Raw genomic sequence first — 22,194 nt, 5'->3', positions numbered from 1 at the left:
TAATAAATGTGTGTAACTGTTAAAGGCAACCAATAGTAAAAGATTACGGCCTTCCCTTGACAACCAGGTTTCAATATAGAAAATCACTTCACTAGGAAACAATTAGTGGAATCACACAAACGGACGTCGAATCTGGTGGAAGTCACATGCGCTGAAGGAATCAATTTTTACGCGTGACATAACATTTCAATACATGACTAAAAGCGGGATCGAGGGCATCAGCATTCGACGTCGTTATGCTTCGATGCTATTTTATGAAAAGTTGAAATGTACAATTGACTAATATAATATTTTGTTTCAGTGGTTGTCTAACATTTATATCCACGTTGCTAAACGATATTGCTTTACTGGGATTTCGGTTTACTGTTAAAATGGAAATGCCGTGTGGCTAGGCCCTCCCATTCGCCTGGTGCAAGTCTCTTGAGTTGACGCCACTTCGGCGACTTGAGTGTCCATGGGGATGAAATAACGATGATAAGGGCAACGCAACACCCAGTCCCTGAGCGGAGAAAATCTCCCGACACATTCGCGAATCGACCTCGGGTCTTTAGGTATGACTTTCGTCGCGCTGACCACTCAGCTACCAGGGGAGGATATTGGGTATGTAAACAACAATGCCATCTCACGTAAACCGTTGTGGACCGTTGCGTAGCAATTACTTCCGTATTCTTTGGAGTACTCGAAGTATCCATACGAATTCGTTCTGCGAGTTATTGAGTGTGAGGAGCTTCATTTCTGAATTAAGTATTGCAGTCTTGCATTTTGTGTTTCGAGCACATCTAGCGAAACATTTTAAAGTTCTTGAGGAGCTTTAGAAGCTTTCAGAAAAGCGAACGCCCAGCTTCAGAGGCGTGCTGCGTTGTGCTGCAAGAGGTATGAGCCGTTGATTTAACTACCACCTATTTATTTGTCATACAGAATCATTTGCGGTTAGAATATCGCATAAACTTGTAAATGGCTGAGTATATAGCGGAGAATTACTGGAAAATTGATGCGGGTGCTGGAGTGTGGTATCATCTCAGAACATGCCGTTATTAACGGTATGCAGTGTGAAATAGAACATTGTTTTACTTTTTTATGCAGTTTCAAAGGTTGGATGTTTACTTGTAGAGGCAGATATCTGTACTTTGTTTTTGGCGAAGTTCGTGCCCATGCATCATGTATTATTAAACTAATTGCTTAGTTCCACAATGATGACGGTGTAAGCAATCTTTCTCTCTTGTGAATTACGCACTGGTACTCCCTGCGATGCTGGAGATTAGTGCTGCTGGAATTTTTTTCCGTCTGTGAAGAAAAATTTATTTTGGAACTCCTGGCAAGTGCACTGCATCGTATCGAGGGAAGCTGGCAGCTTAACAAAAGAGTTTTTCTCTTCTGTTACGCAAGATATGTGAATCAATATCTTGGAGTAGGAGGCGTGTGAGAAAAGCAGTGAGACTGATTTCTAATATACCAAGGTTTTATTTCTTTCAAACGACAATAATGTCTCCTGCAAATTAGTTCCCATCGCCAGCTATAGGCCGGCGAAGTCGTTGATCCTCGGTATCAGTAGTAGCGTAGAAAGCCTTCAACTGGTAGGGCACTTCCTATGTCGGACATACGCTCTTAAATATTCTCCAGAGTCCCAAAATGAAATCCTTTTAAGACATTTTCCGAAATTGGAAAAAAAAACAAGTCACAGTTAGCACGATTCTGTGAATGGGGGGGGGGGGGGGGGGGGGTCTGTGGAACAACAGGAATGCCTTTTGAGGTCAAAAAATCCGTGATGGAAGTGGCCATGTGGCATGGGGCGTTATCATGATGCGCCGTCCAATCTGCAATGTTTGATCTTACTCGATTCACCTCTTTCAAAAATGGCTCTGAGCACTATGCGACTTACCTTCTGAGGTCATCAGTCCCCTAGAACGTAGAACTAATTAAACCTGACTAACCTAAGGACGTCACACACATCCATGCCCAGGGCAGGATTCGGGCCTGCGACCGTAGCGGTCGCCTGGTTCCAGACTGTAGCGCCTAGAACCGCACGGCCACTCAGGCCGGCGATTTACTTCTTTCCTGACCTTTTCCAGGACATCGTTGTAACACAGCTGTTTGACGGTTCGTCCTGGATGAACAAATCTATATGGGAAAAAGCAAACCAGTCATAACAGCAAATCAGTTTTGCTTCCGCCTTTGACATCATGATTCGAGCTCATTTCAGTCGAGGAGATTCCACAGTGTTCCACTCCTCACTCTGCCACTTGGTCTCAGGATCGTACTTTGAAATTCAGGATTCATAACCTGTGATTATACAACTGAACCATTCGTGGCCATGGGCAATTCTCGCAAGAGGACAACGCACACGTTTCCTCCATTCTCCTCCTGCTCAGTTGTGAGGTTTTATGGCACCGTTTGGCATAAATCTTTCGCACGTGCAAAACTCCGATGCAAATTTGATGCATGCTGAAAATGTTTAACCATGTCATCCATCACCTTTATTTTTACGCACCGGTCAGATGTCACAAGAGAACGCATACGTTCGACGTTTACGTCGATTTTATAAGGTGAAGGCCTACCCTGAACGAGATCCATCTTCAACGTGTTCTCGGCCTTCCAGAAATGATTTGTGCCACACAGAAACTTGGACTACTGATAAGGAATGTTCCCCATAGGTTTGTTTCAATTCTAAGAAGATCACTCTCGCTGGTGCCCCAAGTTTAACACTTGATGGCATAACATTGCTCTAAATTACACTTTTCCACTTTTACAACACGCAACAAAAACACAACTTCCCCGATGGCGCTTTCTAAAACCATGTGACGGCGTACTCGGCAACTAGAAGAGATTGCAAACCGTTCTTTATAGCCGTAGAACAACACAGCGCGGCCAGATCCCTCAGAGTATTGTCAGTCTCATTACTCTTCTCACGCACCTCGAACTGCTAAATAAGAATTGCAATGGGAATCTATAGGCTATTCGGGCGGTTTCATTATTTACATACTTCTGGATACCTTTCGATCCCAAAACATGGTTATTTCGTCTTACATAGATTTAAATTGTTTAAAATTTAAATGCTGTTCTTATTTAACCATGGATATCGACGTCTCTATATAGTGATGTGCTCTGTAGTTACCGGGGTTGCTACTTAATATTCATCACAGTGTATGCTAACAACAATGCCATGTCTCTTGAAGCATTGTGGACCGTTGCCTAGCAATTACTTCCGTATTCTCTAGAGTACTCGAAGTATTCATACGAATTCGTTCTGCGAGTTATTGAGTGTACGAAGCTTCTGTTGTGAATTAAGTCTTGGAGTGTTATATTTTGTGTTTCGAGCACATCTAGCGAAACATTTTAAAGTTCTTGAGGAGCTTTAGAAGCTCTCAGCGAAGCGAACGCCGGCTTCAGAGGCCAGCTGCATCGTACCCGCAGTAGGTATGAGCTATTGATTTACCTTTGTATATTTATTGAGTATACACAGTCATCTCGAGTAAGAATATCTTAAAAGCTAATAAATGAATGTGTATTAGTGGAGAAGAACTGGAAAATTGAAGCATGTGGAGGAGTGTGGTGTGATTACGGAATATGAAGTTCCTAACAGTAATAACGTGAAATAGCATTTCGTTTTAATTTTTTATGGGGTTTCAAACGTCAGGTGGTTACTTATAGAGTTAGACCTCTACACTGAATTTTTTAAGTTTATGTGCTTTCATCACGTATGCTCAAATTAACAGTTTAGTTCAACAGTGACAACTTTGTCAAGTGCTCTTTCAGATTCTATCCGTGTGGTTTCACCCATGACGTCCTCTTGACGTCATGACATTACGTTGCAGAGCGTGTAAGCGGTCTGTTATTAAATGCTATCTGTGTTCGTGTTAGTTACTAATGTAATTTATAAAGTTTGTAAAATATGGTGTTTATTGCAAATATGTCGTGATATACGATGGTGTTGTTTATTGGGGGGAGGGGGTAACTTGAGGCCACATGTTATATTATCAATGGAGAAACTATTAGCGACTAACGTTTCTTTTTTTCTGACATATATTTAACTGTTTTTTTCTGTATTTCGCACGATATACGATGGTGAGGTTAGGCAGTACCTTAAGAGCAGAAGATAAATTTTTGTGAGTGAAGTGATTAATTATAATTTTTATCATGTTGATTGTTGCAATTCTTTAGCTATTTTTGTAATATGGGAGAATTGTCTATGGTGCTGTTAGCCGTGAACCTAAGTACATTGTAGAAGTTGTCCTGAGAGGAACGAGTAGTAATGTTAGTCATAATTCTTTAACTTATTAATAGTTGGCTGCTTTTCTTCGAATGTGACGCCGCTGAAGGGGAGCGTATATGAAATCGATTGTTTTGTAGGGTTCTTATTGTTGTTGCCAGTGTCTCGCGCTTTTGATGTATGATTCGTTTTGTTCTATGGTACTTTTTGACCTGTTAACGTCCGTTTGCAGTGTGATACCAAATTACTGAGAACCTTCATTGCAGTTCTTGTTTAACCATTGATATCGACGTTCCAGTACAACGTTGTTCTCTGCAGTTATCGAGGTTGCTGCCTAATGGTGATCGCAGGGTTTGCTAACAAAAATCAGCTTAACTGTGGTGGACCATTGCATAATAATGACTTCCGTATTCTCTGGAGTAGTTGAAGTATCGAAACGGATTAGTTTATTGAGTTCTTGAGTAAAAGATTCTATAAATTTGATTCAGGCGTTATAGTGTTGGATTTTGTGTTTCGAGAACAAGTTCTTGGGGAGTTTTAGAAGCTTTGAATGAAGCGAACGCTCTGTTTCAGAAGCGAGGTATATAGACTATACCCACCAAGAGGCAAGAGCCATTCCAGTACATTTTTTCAATATGTAATGCAACTTCAGAAAGTTCCGATAATGCTTGACTTGTAGAGAGAGATATCCTCACTGAGTTTTTGCCAATGTTCAACTGCTGGAATCATGTATTCTCAAATTTATAGCTTAGTTTCACAAATAGAATGGTGTCACCTATCACTCTCCATTTCGATTACACATACATACGGCATGTCCTATCGTTGGTTCATGCTTTTATCTTCTGCCGTCCGTGAAAAAGAAAAGTCGTAAACAGGTTCCGGTTGTGTAGTGTCATACTGAGTCGACATCGATTTGTAGCAAAAATATTACCTTTTCCTGTCACTTACGGAAGTACCGTTAATATCTTGGAGCACTGTCGAATGTTAAACCTATTAGCTGTTTATAAGCTATTTTTAAGTTTTCTTCATGTAGAAACCGGTGGGTAAATTTCAACCACAAATATAGTTAATACGTCGTACACGTTACTGTTTAGCTCACATGGCAATGAAGTGTAATTTAGATGAAGGGTTCTCGATGACTGACACAAAGAAGGGACAGTGCAGCCCTAAGAGAATATACTGACTCGGTAATATGGATAGCAGTAAATATCGTATTCTCGTAATATACTGCGGAAGGTATAGCCATCAGATCGTAGCGTAGTTTATTATTTAGTAACTTCATCCTACCACCAACACACATAAAAAACAAATTCTTGTTCCTGCCCCAGGGGAAGATATTCCACATATCATGCTGTAATCGATGACAAATTCAGAAGTTGTAATATCTGAAGTAGCTGTATAAAAAATGTTTCATATGGCTCCGAGCACTATGGGACTTAACATCAGTGGTCATCAGTCCCCTAGAACTCAGAACTACTTAAACCTAACTAACCTAAGGACATCACACACATCCATGTCCGAGGCAGGATTCGAACCTGCGATCGTAGCGGTCACGCGGTTACAGACTGAAGCGCCTAGAACCGCAGGGCCACACCGGCCGGCGAAGCAGCTGTATATCTGAAACTATCGTAGTATTGTAATGACTTGCTAATTAAATTTAGTCTAATAGATAAGCCTTCAGCCAGTAGCTATCAAAACAAATTTATTCTCTTCAGAGTATAAGTACCACTTAATGAACATGCGATTGCTAAACTTCGAATACGTGTTATTGTTTTGATTCATGCTATTCGAATTACTGTCACAAAATTAAAGTAACTAATTCTCGACTAGTAAAAAATGTATAAGCTCAATCAATTACATGGACTGTGCATGTCGTCACGGTTACAGGTTTTTCTTGCGATCGAGTTGTGAGACATGGCTGCAAAACTTACTCGTAGATACGGTATGGTCATGTCTAATGTGCTGTTTGTTATCGTTACAGCAATGTTCCGCCGCATGAAGAAGTTTTTCTCCCGGTGTTTGGGAGGGGAGAAAGACGAGGGTCTGCTACTGGAGAACAACTTGGTCGCTGTTCGGGGTACTATAAAGGTGAGCCACGTTATATTGCAGTGACATAGCACGCAAAGCAGTAAAGTCTGAGAGCTAACTGATTGTACGTAACGTGGTCAGTTGATATTACAGACTGTCACGATTTACTGTAAAAGAATATTTTTTGCTATAAACATCCAATGTGACACGTCATTGTAAATAACACGTCTTAGAAAGGCATCTCTGCACGAGTGATGATTGTGACGATTATATAAAATACCACCTAACTACCTAACTCCGTCCAATCATTCCTCTGAAGTTCCAAAGGTACCGATCGACCGCCTCGTCATCGTCAGACGATAGACGTCACTGTATGGAGGAGCATGTGGTTAGCATACTGCTCTTCTGGATCGTGATCAGATACAAAATACCGGCGGCATTGAATGTCACTGATGGATGGATGGATTTGTTGATCACTGGAGCGAAGTGAGATGTGCTAGTCACTCAACAGTTCCCAACAGTCGTCATTCTAAAACTTGAGCTTATCTCCAGACCTACAAAAAAATTTTTTAAATTTGCCATAGTGGTCTTGACTTCAAGTAAAACAAAGAGCTTGAGACTTCTTCCAAACTTACTTCTGCCTTCGCATCAAAAGATAAAGCGCCGTAAAATATGGACTATAGGAATTCTAATCCTACATGCGCCACAGATATAGTGGTCGTTTCACATGAGTATGAAGCCCCTAGAAAAAGCCTTTAGCATGTCAGAGTCGTATATTCTCTGACCCGCAGGGTAGCCTCACACTGTGTCTCTCGCTTTGTTCCCTGCAGGACTCCTTTGCTGCATTATGTTGGCCCTTTCCCCTGGATCCCACTGGCCCTAGATCCTCTCCTCCGTGTTATTACCACAATATATCCGGACTTGTCGCATTAGGTAAGCTAATGTTGATAATCGAACCTGAATGCTGTTTAAACAATTCTGACAACTGTATTGAAGCCCATTAAACTTAACACTGACCTCAGACATGGACAGTTGATTCTAACCATTTATCATTCCGGTAAATTGGGTGTGGTATTTGTTAACACTGAGCAAATAACTATGTGAGAGACTTGAGAAAGGTAACATCCCTCTCCAGTTGTAAAGAATGATGGTGAAAAATATTCTGGGGCAAAGGCGCACTAAATATGCTGATAACGCGATCGACTGGTTGAAGACGACATTGCAGAATTTGTAACACATGTATATGTAAAGAACTAGTGCTATCTCTGAATTACCAAGCATGCTCTATGACTAATCAAACTAATAAGTTCTTTTCCTTACAGGAGCGTCAGTTCACCCTGGACTCGTTTTTTGAGGAGATAATGCAGAAGCGGCTGCAGGAAGAGAAAGAAGTCGTTTCTGTTTCGGTGAGTGTAAATTACAAAGTAGTAGGAATATTAGCATTTGGTTTCAAAGTGAATTTCTCGTTTTATCACTACATGAAAACTTACTCTCAAATATGATACTAGAAACTGGTCTGCTTCCGGGTATTAGGCCGAATTGTTGTGTTCATTTTGTGCACATTACTTCGACGGACGTCCCATCGATCAACTTCATGTGCTGCGAACTTTGCACTAATGTGTTCACGCTGCTTGGACTCAAACCAGTCAGGGAACGTCACACGACCTGAGGAAGATGGGTCGGTCAGTTACTGAAATGTTGACCGTAAAGCAGGAACAACAACACGGCATAACCTCAGAAGCACATCATTAACCAGTCGTGCCCAGAAAAATGTTAAAGATAATGGGATATTAGATATTTGTTAGTATTAATTGTTGCTGAGACATCACACGTCTGGTGTTTCTTGGATATTAAATTGAGTTACTAGATATTAAATACCGATATCTGTACACTGCTCAACTTATGACAACTGTAACACTTCGTAACACTTTTATATGATAGAAACTAGTACTAATTTTGGATTACTGCACAAGTTGGGTGACATAAAACTAATAAGTTCCTTTCCAACAGGAGCGTCAGTTCACTTTGGACGCCTTTTTCGTGGAGTTGCTGCAGAGACGGCTGCAGGAGGAGGATTAAGGCGGTGCTGTTACGGTGAGTGGTACTTCGATCTGTGTAAAGGACAACAGATTTTGGTTTCTAAGAGTATTTCTCATTTCATGATCACATGGTAGCTCCCTTCAGAAGGGGAGTCTTCAAGATATTATACGAGTATAGAGTTTTACGATTTTTAATATAACTGAAATGGTGTCAGTTTAGATACATACAATACCGTTGCCTACACTTTCAGATGAGGGAGAGCCTTTCAGAAAACGTTCTCCTATGTCCCCTCCCGCCCATAACAGTTATCAAGTTCTCAGCGCAGTTTCACCTTCAGCCTCCCACGATTATACTTGGTATTTTAATACCATTTCTTATGCTGCATGATCGTTTATTTTTCTGTCCCGTATTTATCCTTGAAGCTCTCCGAATTTGAAATGAACATTTACACAACTTGTTTTAAGAAACTCTACTATTTTGGTATGGATGGATTTAGCAACAGTCACAATTCTCTCCGTTCCTTAATGAATATAGTTCAGGTGAGGATAATACATGCGTCTGCGTGAGATTTCGACTAACGCACAAATATTCTGATCCTTGTAACAACTATCTACCATCTGATGCAATAATTTAGTAGATCATTTCACCACAATAGATCACACTCCGGGAGGAGTAAATAGGCAAATATTCACTGTCGGTAATTTTAATATTTGCGATAATTAGTGTTCTAGGGTTCATGAGTTGGCGCGATAGAAACATCCCTTCTATGGCTACAGAAAATGACCATTTATTAACATGTGGTCCTACGATAATTTAGCACTTTCCTTTACAGATGTCATATCAACTCACCATAATAGGGCGACGTTTATAATTTTGAAATTTATATTTGTCGGCAGATCACTCCGGTGTCCTCCGCGCCCATCTAGGAGGTCTGTACATCACACCGCGCAGCTCTTGAGAGCCGCCATGCCAGACGCTGAATGTGTTGACGCGTGGCCACCAACGCGACGTCTGGAGAAGACCGTCTGTCTGCTAAAATGTGCGACCGCGATACGGCGCCCAATACCACCTGAAACCACAGTTACCAATCGAATAAACCTTTGGATTGATGATATAACAAGTCTCGTTATTTGTTTTATTTGCAATAGGCGGCGTTGTGGTAATGTAGACGACTCGCATTGGGGTTGACTGTGGTTCATATTCTCTTCCGACCAACAACATCTACATTTCGGTGGTGCCTCATAGTAGATTAATGGAAACAAATGGAAGGTTCTCCGGAATAAAACTCGTTCGAGTCTGTCCCCGATGCGAGCTGCATCTGTCATTACCTCTCCGTCGATGGAAATGGAAGAAACTGTTTTGTGCAACATTAACATTTGCCAACTACGTTTAACAGAAATATCATTGACACTAAGTATAATTCTAAAAAGAGTAGGAAAATCAATGACATTAATGATAACACTCAAATGACTAGAGTGACTACAAAATCACTGCTCCTAAGGACAAAAAAGTAGTCTCCATAATCCCAACATCTACTATTCAACACAGTGAGCCACAAGTAATATGGCCCTAGACACGCAGGAACTAAAACGTAATCAACATCTGAAGCCCTCAGACGGAGCTGGCATCACATCTGCACACACAAGTCACCTAAATCCGAAAATTCCGGGGAGGGGGGCCAGGAGCTCTGACGCCACATGCCCAGATGTCTTCGATCGCGTTTAGATGTGTCGAGACGGGAGAGCCAACACATCAACTGGAAATCGGGACTGTGTTCATCGAACCGCTCAACACACTCCATTCCATCACGCTCTTGCCCTTGTGATATACAACATGCACCGTGCGTTTGTTTGACTACCAGTCATTCCTCGCCATGTGTCGCTGCTATCGCCTGAACGGATTAATATCGACAGTAGATCGGCGGCCATAACATTCTGGCTTATCTGTGTATCTGTTTATGAAGTAGTAGGTATGTAAACAAACTCAGATGCTGCTTATAACAGAAGCATGGCGAGTGTCTTTGCGTGGGACACATAAGCACGCTTAGTGAAATCAAACTGATGTTGCAATACACTGAACTGCATTGGCAAACAACAATTGATTAGCATGTGGATGTAACCTCAGACGAGTAAACAAAGAAACTAATGGTGCCTTAAGATCGACTGAAAATTTAGAGAGAGTTCATCACCGCTGCTATTTATATATAGGCCCATATGCACTATGATTTGTTATGACGTTAAAATTTACTTTCGGGGCTAATGTTGCAGAGGAAAATGCTGTTGCAGAAGGCACGTTTTTATTTCATTTTTTATTTAATTCACCAAAACTAAAGAAGAGTCGTTTGGGAGATTTATGGGGGTACGACATGAGCCAGATGCGCAGCACATAAGTCTGGATCACCTTGAAGCTAGGATTTTGTCACAGTCTAAAGTATTACCCAATATTCATGGCTGTACAGTTAACTTGAACCCGAAGAAAATGACACAGTAATGCTGTCTCAAAAATAATGAAATAGGTTAATAATATTTGGGGACTTTTAACATACTTCGTTAGATAACAATGATAAGTTACTTACTTTACATGTTTCTAAGGACTTTTGTGTGAAATAATAACGCAGTCAGAAAAGAAGCAAATGTGATACAGAGAATGTTTCTTGCATAGTAAATATGATGAAATCAGGATGTGTGACTTAAATCCAGTAATGATTTCATGATAACATTGTTAATATTTGGACCATTTTTAGTCAGTTGCTGCTCAAATTATGCGTAGATAAAAACTGATTAGAAATATATTGTATATAATAGACTTCTAAAATGGCTAGTACCTTTAGGCGAAGAAGTTTTGTACACACATGTAAATTCAGTAGTAAAAGAAGGAGCATTTGCTAGTCTCTATGATAAAGCACAATGTAGTTCATAGTAGCTGCTAACAGTAGATGGAATATATAAAAAGTGGAAATGGCAGGTAACAACTCATGGCCTACACCACAAAAGACTAGGATAAGGTGACATAAAATAAAATTAATAGGTAGTCCGGTACTGCACTTGATAGTTTACAGATATGGAAACAAAATACGGTGAAACAAATAATTTTTCTTTTTAAGATGTCTCGGTGTTATGCAGTACGATAACGGAATAGTAATGTGAATTGTATACGTCACAGTTTTCTAAATAACTTTCGGAATGTTCTTGGTCACACTGTGCTTAAGGGCTGCCAGACCGGAATATCATTTTTTCCAGAATAGTGTGATAGCAAAACCGACTACTGCTAAATACAAGCATACATCGTCTCCAACTCCACACACTTTTATCCTACCTTGAACAGCACTGTGACTTGTACATCTCAATAACTCTCTTTCAAATAGTTATGAAAAAGTTAGGTACACACCTCCCGAATTTGTTTATTCTTGTGATTTCGTTCAGTAGATTGCTGGTATGTACCATTTTAAGGAATTTTCTAAATATATTGCGACCACAAAAAATAAGCTGATGCATTTTAGCTTATTCTTCATTCGATACAATTTAAATTTTATAAGCCCCACTAGAAACACGATATTCAGGTCCGGTAAGAATAAAACTTCACCGATCCCCCCTGTTTGCTAACATTACATGGGAGTAGACGAACCTATCGGGAGGACTCTGGTCTGTTACATCAAAAGTGGAAATTGGTGACGTTAATATAACACAGCGCATGAAGCCGTAGAATTTAAAGGTACTGGACGACCCATTTGTTAAATGGAAGGACGAACATAGGTATCTCATATTCCGAAGATGTAAAAGTTAGCTACATTTGTGAATGGTTGATTTGCATTAACTGAAGGATAATGAAACGATATAAAAATGAAATCTGAAGATAACTTAAGCGAAAGTTTAAATTCTATGAGAGTGTTACTACAGCCATTTGAATGTGCACTGAAGTATCTGAAATAAAACCAAAGTCATGGTTCACTCGTAAGTGGGCATAAACACAAGGCAAATCGATAAATCTCCTGGTTGTAATGACTAATTCGTGAAAGTTTTTGAACATCTCTGTTGCTGGTGTAGTTTTTCATATAACGATATTTTACCCTTTTTGCGGTGTTTCAGGTGAATTCGACATAAAGTTGTTAGATGGCCGCTGTCAAAACTCGTTATATGAGAACGCTCCAGTGCTGCTTGAGAACCTTTCTTTGTTGGGTTTATGAGCTCAAATACGGTCTTAGTTTCAGAATGGCTACACTTATTTGTATTAATTTACTAGAATCTGAAAAGGTCCCATGTAACGAATACTGTTGCAGTTTTACTTAACAACACTATGTACACGTAGTAAGTTTTTATTCGTTAACTAGGTCATATATAACTACTTTTCCTGCAAATAGTTCCTGTTTCCATCACAACAAATGGAATGTTGAGACGTCTTGATGTCGAAAAAAATGGTTCAAATGGCTCTGAGCACTATGGAACTTAACTGCTAAGGTCATCAGTCCCCTGGAACTTAGAACTACTTAAACATATCTAACCTAAGGACATCACACACATCCATGCTCGAGGCAGGATTTGAACCTGCGACCGTAGCGGTCGCGCGGTTCCAACTGTAGCGCCTAGAACCGCTCGGCCACCCCGGCCGTCCTTGCTGTCGAGTGTCAGAGTATGTCGAACTATACAATAATTTCCAAATCAGTTGCAGCTTGGAGCACTCCTCCTCTGCGATTGTCGGATACTCTGTAGCTATCTCTCAGAGAAACTGTGAGCCTCTCACAAGGAAACTTTTGGCCTCCTAGGCCAAACTGTGAAAACAAAGCTACTGCATTTTGTAAAATTCACAACAATCACATAACACATAACACTGCAAAAATCAAAGTAATCGCCAACAGTAATTGTACTTAAATAACTTTCTGTAACAGTGACTAGTAGCATGTGTTCTTTAACCCAGGAAGGGACCAAAATAATACCCTGATGTATCGTCAGTTGGCATCTAACGAACTACGTGTTTTTCCTGATCGTACTAGTTTCGTACATTTCGTAGAAGAGTCCTATAATTAAAACGGGAAATAAACGTTGGTTGTTTTATAAAGAGTTCCACACACGTCTCCCGGTGACTATCCACAAAATTCCCATAAGAAGTCTAAATGACTTTCCACAGTATACACTCTCGTAAGTAACTCAGCCCATGTAAGAGTAGTCCAAGTCGACAATGCTCTGGCATCATCCTGCTCATCTGTAGAACACCTACGACAGGATCACTACTACAAGATATTCTGTTATCTTCGCTCTAAACGGATTCAAACTAATCAACATGGGTGCCTTGGCAGTAGCGTACTCTATAAAATCGCTTGCAGGAAATTACAGAATGTAGAGAACTTATGGTTGCCTACTACTGTATAACGGGAATGCTTACATCTGGGGCGAAAACTTGTGTTGTTATATCGTTACAGCACTACATCACATCGCTCGAGCGTTTAACCGATGCGATTACTTCACCCGTCCAATATCTGTTAGCCTGCGACGTAAAAACGCATTACGTGATTTCACGTGGAGGTGACAGCCGGCGCTGTGTGCGCCCCTCCCCTCCTAATACCAAACAGGGGCGAACTCTCGCGGCCGGGGGTACGGCACTGTGTCTCAAGTATGGTGAATTATTGGGGAAAACAAGAGCCCTCGATAACACCCGTCCACTTTGATAAATAACATCATCACTAGCCTCAAGATGCAACACAACTTTCATTTAAAAATGGCGATTAGGACGTCATATTCAACAGTTCCTATAAAACCAAAATATAAAAATCAATTCAGAAACTTAAAATTTCGAAATAATAAATATTGGGCGTGAAGGGGAATCTGGGGAGTTATATTCTCAAGTAAAAGCCACAGAGCCCCAAAAATACTGGCGTATACAAAACAAAACAACCGGAAGAATACGATGAAGAATAGCATGTAGAGGCCTGCATCGAAAATGCAAAAGTAAAGCATCAAATTAGATAAATTCAACTGGTATCGATGATATCACTCTATAAATATAAACTAACTTAAAAGCCAGACACCAACACAGAAAACAAAAAGAAATATCAGTATAGAAAGCGAAAAAGTAATATCAGTACAGGTAGCAAATATCGCGAAAGTTAACGAAATATAGTAACAAGAACGAATACTCCAATACCGATACAGAAAGGTTTAAATTGCGAGATGGACAAAATGCAGTAACATGTGTTCACCAATACAGCTCAACAGAAAATTGCAAAATCCCTGAAATTACTCGTAAATACTTTTTGTGTGAGTTGTTACGCGCTAAACTGGATCTGGCGACTTCATTCTGTAGGCAACCCAACTCAACTAATTCTGCTACATCTTTGTACTTTGCTTTCAATTACTAACATCACGTGCTTCACACTTTACGTTAGAGTAACCAGTCTTCATTTACCATAAGCTTCTGAAGACATTCGTTTTTCTTTACTGTCCATCTGTCAGCGTTCCTTATTTCAGTAATATTACTATTAGTATTCGCTGAGTTATCAATTTCATTACATTACAGATTGGCTCACCTTTGAAAAAAATATGTGCCGAAGTTCACATAAGTTGTAATCACTGTGTACTCACGTTACCAAGACAACCAAAGTTAAAGTTTAAACTCTAGTTGATTAGGAGCGTAAGTGGAGAACACCGTAAACTCGTCTTTCTCTTAAATAACTAAACTGTTGATCCAGTTCCATCAAATTTTGCACCACTATGTATATATCCAATATAGACTACAAACGCAGCATGAGGTGACAATACAAACGTCCCTAACGAAAACAAACCAACGCTCCGCACACGTGTGACGTCACACGCCACAACACCAATACGTCACAGTTCAAGCCCGACACGTGATATCGTAGTTTCAGGTCGAGACAATTACTGTTTTGTCACATCACTTGCATTCTGTCTTCCCCAAGTCAGTTTATTTTACGCGTTAAATTAACGCCATAGTACTGCAGTGACTGACGATGATTGTATCGTGCCGACAGAATGTTGTCTACTGAAACGACCATCAGCCTCTGCAGTTGATACACTTTTCCGTTTCATCCTGTTGGCGGTAGACATCTCCATGCTTGTAATATGGGAGGAATATGATGTGGAATATATGTCCCTCCGAGACGCATGCAGTTTTGCCATTCCCATAGTGTTCGCTTTGGGTGTATGTTGTGTTTACCTCATTTAAAGTTATCAGATGATCAAAGCGACTTGCAAAATGATTTAGATAAGATATCTGTATGGTGCGAAAAGTGACCCTGAATAAAGAAGAGTGTGAAGTTATTCACATCAGTACTGAAAGAAATCGGCTAAATTTCGATTACGCTGTAAGTCACACGAATCTGAAGGTTGTAAATTCAACTAAATACTTGTTGTTGTTGTTGTTGTTGTTGTGGTCTTCAGTCCTGAGACTGGTTTGATGCAGCTCTCCATGCTACTCTATCCTGTGCAAGCTTTTTCATCTCCCAGTACCTACTGCAACCTACATCCTTCTGAATCTGTTTAGTGTATAGATCTCTTGGTCTCCCTCTACGATTTTTACCCTCCACGCTGTCCTCCAATGCTAAATTTGTGATCCCTTGATGCCTCAAAACATGTCCTACCAACCGACCCCTTCTTCTAGTCAAGTTGTGCCACAAACTTCTCTTCTCCCCAATCCTATTCAATACCCCCTCATTAGTTACGTGATCTACCCACCTTATCTTCTGTAGCACCACATTTCGAAAGCTTCTATTCTCTTCTTGTCCAAACTGGTTATCGTCCATGTTTCACTTCCATACATGGCTACACTCCATACAAATACTTTCAGAAACGACTTCCTGACACTTAAATCTATACTCGATGTTAACAAATTTCTCTTCTTCAGAAACGATTTCCTTACCATTGCCAGTCTACATTTTATATCCTCTCTACTTCGACCATCATTAGTTATTTTACTCCTTACATAGGAAAACTCCTTTACTACTTTAAGTGTCTCATTTCCTAATCTAATCCCCTCAGCATCACCCGATTTAATTTGACTACATTCCATTATCCTCGTTTTGCTTTTGTTAATGTTCATCTTATATCCTCCTTCCAGACACTGTCCATTCCGTTCAACTGCTCTTCCAAGTCCTTTGCTCTCTCTGACAGAATTACAATGTCATCGGCGAACCCCAAAGTCTTTACTTCTTCTCCATGAATTTTAATAAATACTCCGAATTTTTCTTTTGTTTCCTTTACTGCTTGCTGAATATACAGATTGAATAACATCGGGGAGAGGCTACAACCCTGTCTCACTCCCTTCCCAACCACTGCTTCCCTTTCATGCGCCTCGAGTCTTATAACTGCCATCTGGTTTCTGTACAAATTGTAAATAGCCATTCGCTCCCTGTATTTTACCCCTGTCACCTTCAGAATTTGGGCCTGCAATTACAAATAACCTAAATTGGAACGATCACATAGATAATATTGTGGGTATAGGAAACCAAAGACTGCTATTCATTGGCAGAACACGTGGAAGGTGCAAAAGGTGTACTGAAGAGATTGCTTACATCACGCTTGTCCGCCATATTCTGGAGTATTGCTGTGCGGTGTGGCATCCGCATCAAGTGGGACTGACGGATGACATCGGAAAAGTACAAAGAAGGGCAGCTCGTTTTGTATTATCGCGAAATAGGGGAGATAGTGTCTCAGACATGATACGTGAATTGAGATGAAAATCACTAAAACAATGGCGTTCATCGTTGCGACGGGATTCTCCTCGTTTTCGGTTTCCTCACAGGAAATAATTCACTTCTGTACCATGCGGTGCTACAAACGTACATCCTCATTAATTTCGTACTCAACTTACGACGTACGTTTGTTACCAGTTGATTTCTTTTGTCCAGGAACGCCTCCTTTTCCTGTGCTACTCTGCTTTATATGTCCTTCTTGCCTCGTCCAAGATGGGTTGATGGGTCGTTTTGCTTCCAAGATAACAAAGTTCCTTAACTTCGTGTACTTCTTGATCCCAAGTTGTGATGTTTTCTCGCTGTTCTGTTTCTCTTCTATTTCTAATTATTTTCGTCTCTCTTCGGTTTACTCTCAGTACCTATTCTGTACTCAAAACACTATTCATTTCATTCAATAGATCCTGTAATTCATTTCAACCAACGATAGCAATGGCACCAGCGAATCGTATCAGTGGTAATTTCTTACTGTGAATTTTGAGCACACTTTGGTAACTTGCTTCCATTTCCGTCAAGAGTTCTATGATGTAGACTGTGAGTAGTATGGGCGAAAGACAGCATCACCTCTCTTACACCACTTTTAATTGAAGCATTTCGTTATGTTTCCTCCATTCTTACCATAGAACTACTTAAACCTAACTAACCTAAGGACATCACACACACCCATGCGCGAGGCAGGATTCGAACCTGCGACATAAGCGGTCGCTCGGTTCCAGACTGAAGCGCCTAGAACCACGAGGCCACATCGGCCGGTCATCGCTGTAACACGTCATTAGATTCGTCTCGATAGCCACTATCAGATAATAAGTATCAAACTATGGCATCCCATGTAAAGAAACAAAGTTGACCTTCTTATCTCTGACGCGACCCCATCTAGCATCAAAAAATCAACGTCATATTATGGCCCCCGTTGTCCTATACATCTTTTGTCCCACAGTCATCTCAGCTACCATCATACTTTCGGAGTTATTCTAGGTGGCAGTAATTAGTGACTCACCCTGTATATCGCCAAAAATGAAGAATTAAGGATGTGGTGACACGGAATAGGGGTGTTTTCCTTGGTCATGGTGCGCTCCAATTGTTGCGATTAATAAGCTTTAAACGCGGAAGAATAACACATTTTACAGCATAATGTACTGTCTACAGTAGGGAAACATATGGAGACCATGATTGTTATATAAGGATGACAAAAAACCGCCGGCCAAAGTGGCCGTGCGGTTAAAGGCGCTACAGTCTGGAACCGCAAGACCGCTACGGACGCAGGTTCGAATCCTGCCTCGGGCATGGGTGTTTGTGATGTCCTTAGGTTAGTTAGGTTTAACTAGTTCTAAGTTCTAGGGGACTAATGACCTCAGCAGTTGAGTCCCATAGTGCTCAGAGCCATTTGAACCATCTTGACAAAAAACCATGACTTAAAGCAGCGTCTGTGAGGCAATGATTTGTGGACAACAACGGATAGGGTGGGGAGAAGTCTGCTAAGGCTTGAGGTGACCTTTTAGTATAAGAGGTAAGAGGACTGTATCGTCGTTTTGTGACTGTACATGGGTATACGATGGCTTAGAATTTCCTTTTAGTGTAATGTAGGGTAACTTGCTCTAAATGTAAAGAGATATATCTTAATGCAGATGAAAGGGAAAAAAAAACAATACTGTAATTTTCCTATACACAGTCAAGGGGATTATTTTCTAGGCGTAAAGTTGTAAAGCGATATGAAGTGAAACGAGCACATGGGAACAGTAGCAGGAGTGGCTTCGGCTTACTGGGAGAGTCTTAGGAAAGTGTAGTTCATCTACAAAGAGAACTGTATATAGAACAGTAGTGCGACAAATTCTTGAATACTGCCCGAGTGTTTTGGATTCCCACTACGGCGGAGTAAAGGAAAATAGAGGTTTGCAGACAGTATGTGTTTCCTGTTTGCTGCTTCGTCTGCTGCATTTTCACATTTCCTTCTTTCATCAAATGAGTCCAGTATCTTCTGTCTTTCTACAATGACTTGTCATTTTAGGCATTTTATATAACGTCCTAGAAATTGATTGGCCAGCGCCATGTTCCACTTATAACCAATAACTCATTGGGATGCGATTGAAAGTCGACTTAAATCCAGACCTCAAAGTAAATCCAGACCTCAAAGTGCACTATCGCTATCGTTTCTGGTTTCGGTTCCTGCTGAAGAATGGGCAGTTAGTCATACACAGAAGTTCACGCACCTGTGGCATGTCACGGCGTTCCGCCTGTATGGGTCACAACCTATCCGGCACAAAATGTCCTGGTCTGCCTACAACCCACGCAACCGCTCTGCACCAGAAAACAAGAAAACAGTTCTGCAGTTGTTCCACTAGGCGTCTCTAGCAGTAACACTAACGAGTACAAGAATTGAAAACAGTAAAGTGCAGTGAAAATCAGGTACTCCTATGAAATACAAAAAAGTATTTCTAATATTTCGAATCCTACTAAAATGATTTTCAATTACACACATACAAATCTGATAGTAATTAGAAGTGAATGTCTTATTAAGTAGTTTGGAGGCTCCGAGTGTGTTACAGGTTGCTCTAAGACATATTTTCAGAGGTGGGCAGCAGAAAGGAAAAATCTATTACGTATCCTACACCAGATGCACTACACAGAATTCTTTTGAGAGTAAATAACATATGCATTGAGTTTAAATAATTATGCGGCCTCCTTCGACAGGCGTTTAAGAGAGTAATAGTACCATTCGACACTGAGCATTAATACGTGGATTTTACATAAGGGTTTGGACGCTTTATCTTTGAACCAGGTCTTCCTTCTCCGAAGGGCTTTGTTTGCAATCGAAACACGCAAAAGGATAAACATAGTACAGATAAATGCTGCTCGATGTATATTGACAATGACTGAAATACGAAAACTAACTGACCAGCTGAGTGTTAATATGTTTTGTTTGCAAGAACCATACTGTAGGAAGAATGAGCTCCCACATTTTCGTGCAGATATAGTAACAGGTACTGGCCACGATGAGGGAATGACTGCTATGGTCGTTACAAATGGAAATACAGTGTGACCCAAGGTGGCAACGCTGTTGGACAAGCACAGGGTCACAATAGAAGTGAAGGACTGCAGATAAAGTGGGTTGTAGTAAGCATGCATTACTCTCACCCTATCGTACCTTATATAGGTAAAGTCAGAGCGGTTTCTCTATATAGACAAGTTGCGTGTCTCCTTGTGACAACAGATGCATAATCATTTCTGTGGCACAGTAGGCAAACTGACGAACAAGGGGCTGTACCAAAGGAAGCAATACAGGAACTACAGCTCATTGTTTTAAATCTGGAAGACCAGCCGAGTACATTCGAACAATAAGCTGGTGTAGTTACTAACATAGATGTCACTTTAGCAAACCGCATGTCAGCAGCTAAAATTAATAGTTGACAAGTGCTCCAGTACCTAACGTACAGTGGCCGTAATACAATTATCGTCGAAGAGGGAAATGACAATAATACAGAAGACAAGCTGAGGAAAGCAGAATTGAGTTAGGCATCACTAAATCTGATTGAGATGGCTTAGTTGTCTACCTCGGAGTATTTAGAACATAATCTCTTCCGGTTCATATAGATGTGGGTGCTCAATTACTAACTGAGCTCTTGCAAAGAGCACAGGACATTTATATTCCTAGGAAAAAGGTAAACAATCAGACTACGATCCCTTAGAGCCTTGAACTTTCCACTCTGAGGTGAAGGGTACGATCGTGAAGAAGAACGAACATACTCTAGGGCAATCGGAGTGCAGTAGTAGGCTCCATGAATACAGGGCTATTAAGACGCGCTTCAAAACTTTGCTTCAGGAAACTGATGGAATGCACCTGCAATTTGACATCTGCCAAAGACTGAATAAATTGTTGACTGAAAAGGTTAAGGGAACTACTATCATGTCCGCAATTCGTAAGGTGGATAGCTCAATGACGACTGGACGGAGAGAGTCACCAGAATATCTGCTAACTGTCCTGCCTCCTGACGATAACACAGACGCTGAGACACGCGCACAACTTATAAATGCAGTAAATAACGAATTTCACAATCAGATGTTGGTGATACGGTCTGGTCAAGAAGAAATTGCTGTCGCAATTAAGAAGCTCAAAACTGCAAACGCACCTGGTCTGGATGGCGTATACTCTGAAGCCGTGCCGATGGTAGGTCCACAGATAGTGCTAGATTTAACAGCATTCCTATACGAGGCTTTACGAATAGGTAGGATCCGGGAAATATGGAAACCAGCTAAACCAGTAATGAACGAAAAAGGAACGATAAAAAAGAGGCATCACCGAAAAGCTGTGGACCTGTTTGCTTATTAAACGTCTCGGCCAAAGTTCAGCAACGTCTGCTCTGTGAACAGTTGCAGGCGCGCAGAGAGCTCTTGCGTCTCAACCAGTGTCAATATGGCTTTAGAAAAGTCTATAGGTGAAGCGATTAATAGATTTCTTCAGAGTGTAGAAAATTCGACAGCGAAGTTTGCAGTCACGCCAATGACTGACACTGCAGGAGAATTCGACAGTCTTTGGTGGCCTGCGACGTTCGTATGCCTTATAGCTCTGAGGGACCGAAAATGTGTGTACAAGGGCTTTTTTAATTACTGTAGCGTCCATGGCTTGCGGAGCAGAGAAAGGTAATCAAAAAGGTTACCAAGGCTGACCTCAAGGCTCCATAAGTGGTCCACTGTTATGGGATCTTGGTACTGAAGCCATATTACATCTACTATACAGGTTATATGTTATTGTAGCAGTTGTTGCATAACCAGATGACATTCAAGTAGTTGTTTCTATACTTCAGGGGGAGACTGGAGGACAAGATGAAACATGTGCTTATTGGGATGCAGCATTGTTGTAAGAGGAACAAACTAAGTGTGGGTGTTTATAAAACCACATACATGTTTGAGAAAGGAAGGCTTTCTCTTGCCAGAAATCGTTCCCTGACGTTTGATGGAATATTTGTTTAAGGCAGCACTGTTTATAAATATTTAGGCACTCTTCTCAACGAGAAAAGAAACATTGTAGAACACGTAAAATCTGTTACTTAGAAAGTGGCCATAATTATACACAAGATTGTCCGTGCCGGCAGTGCTGACGATAAATTACCGTTGCGTGTGGTGCGATGATACTACGAAGTTATCTTCAACGCCATAGTCGACTTCGCTGCCAGCGGCTGGGCACCTCGTCTTAGATTAGGCAGCTACAAAACAATATGAGACGAATTCA

Source organism: Schistocerca serialis, chromosome 8, assembly GCF_023864345.2.
Source record: "Schistocerca serialis cubense isolate TAMUIC-IGC-003099 chromosome 8, iqSchSeri2.2, whole genome shotgun sequence".
Classification (NCBI taxonomy): domain Eukaryota; kingdom Metazoa; phylum Arthropoda; class Insecta; order Orthoptera; family Acrididae; genus Schistocerca; species Schistocerca serialis.
The sequence above is the reverse complement of the archived record's forward strand: the minus strand, read 5'-3'. Positions refer to the sequence as shown.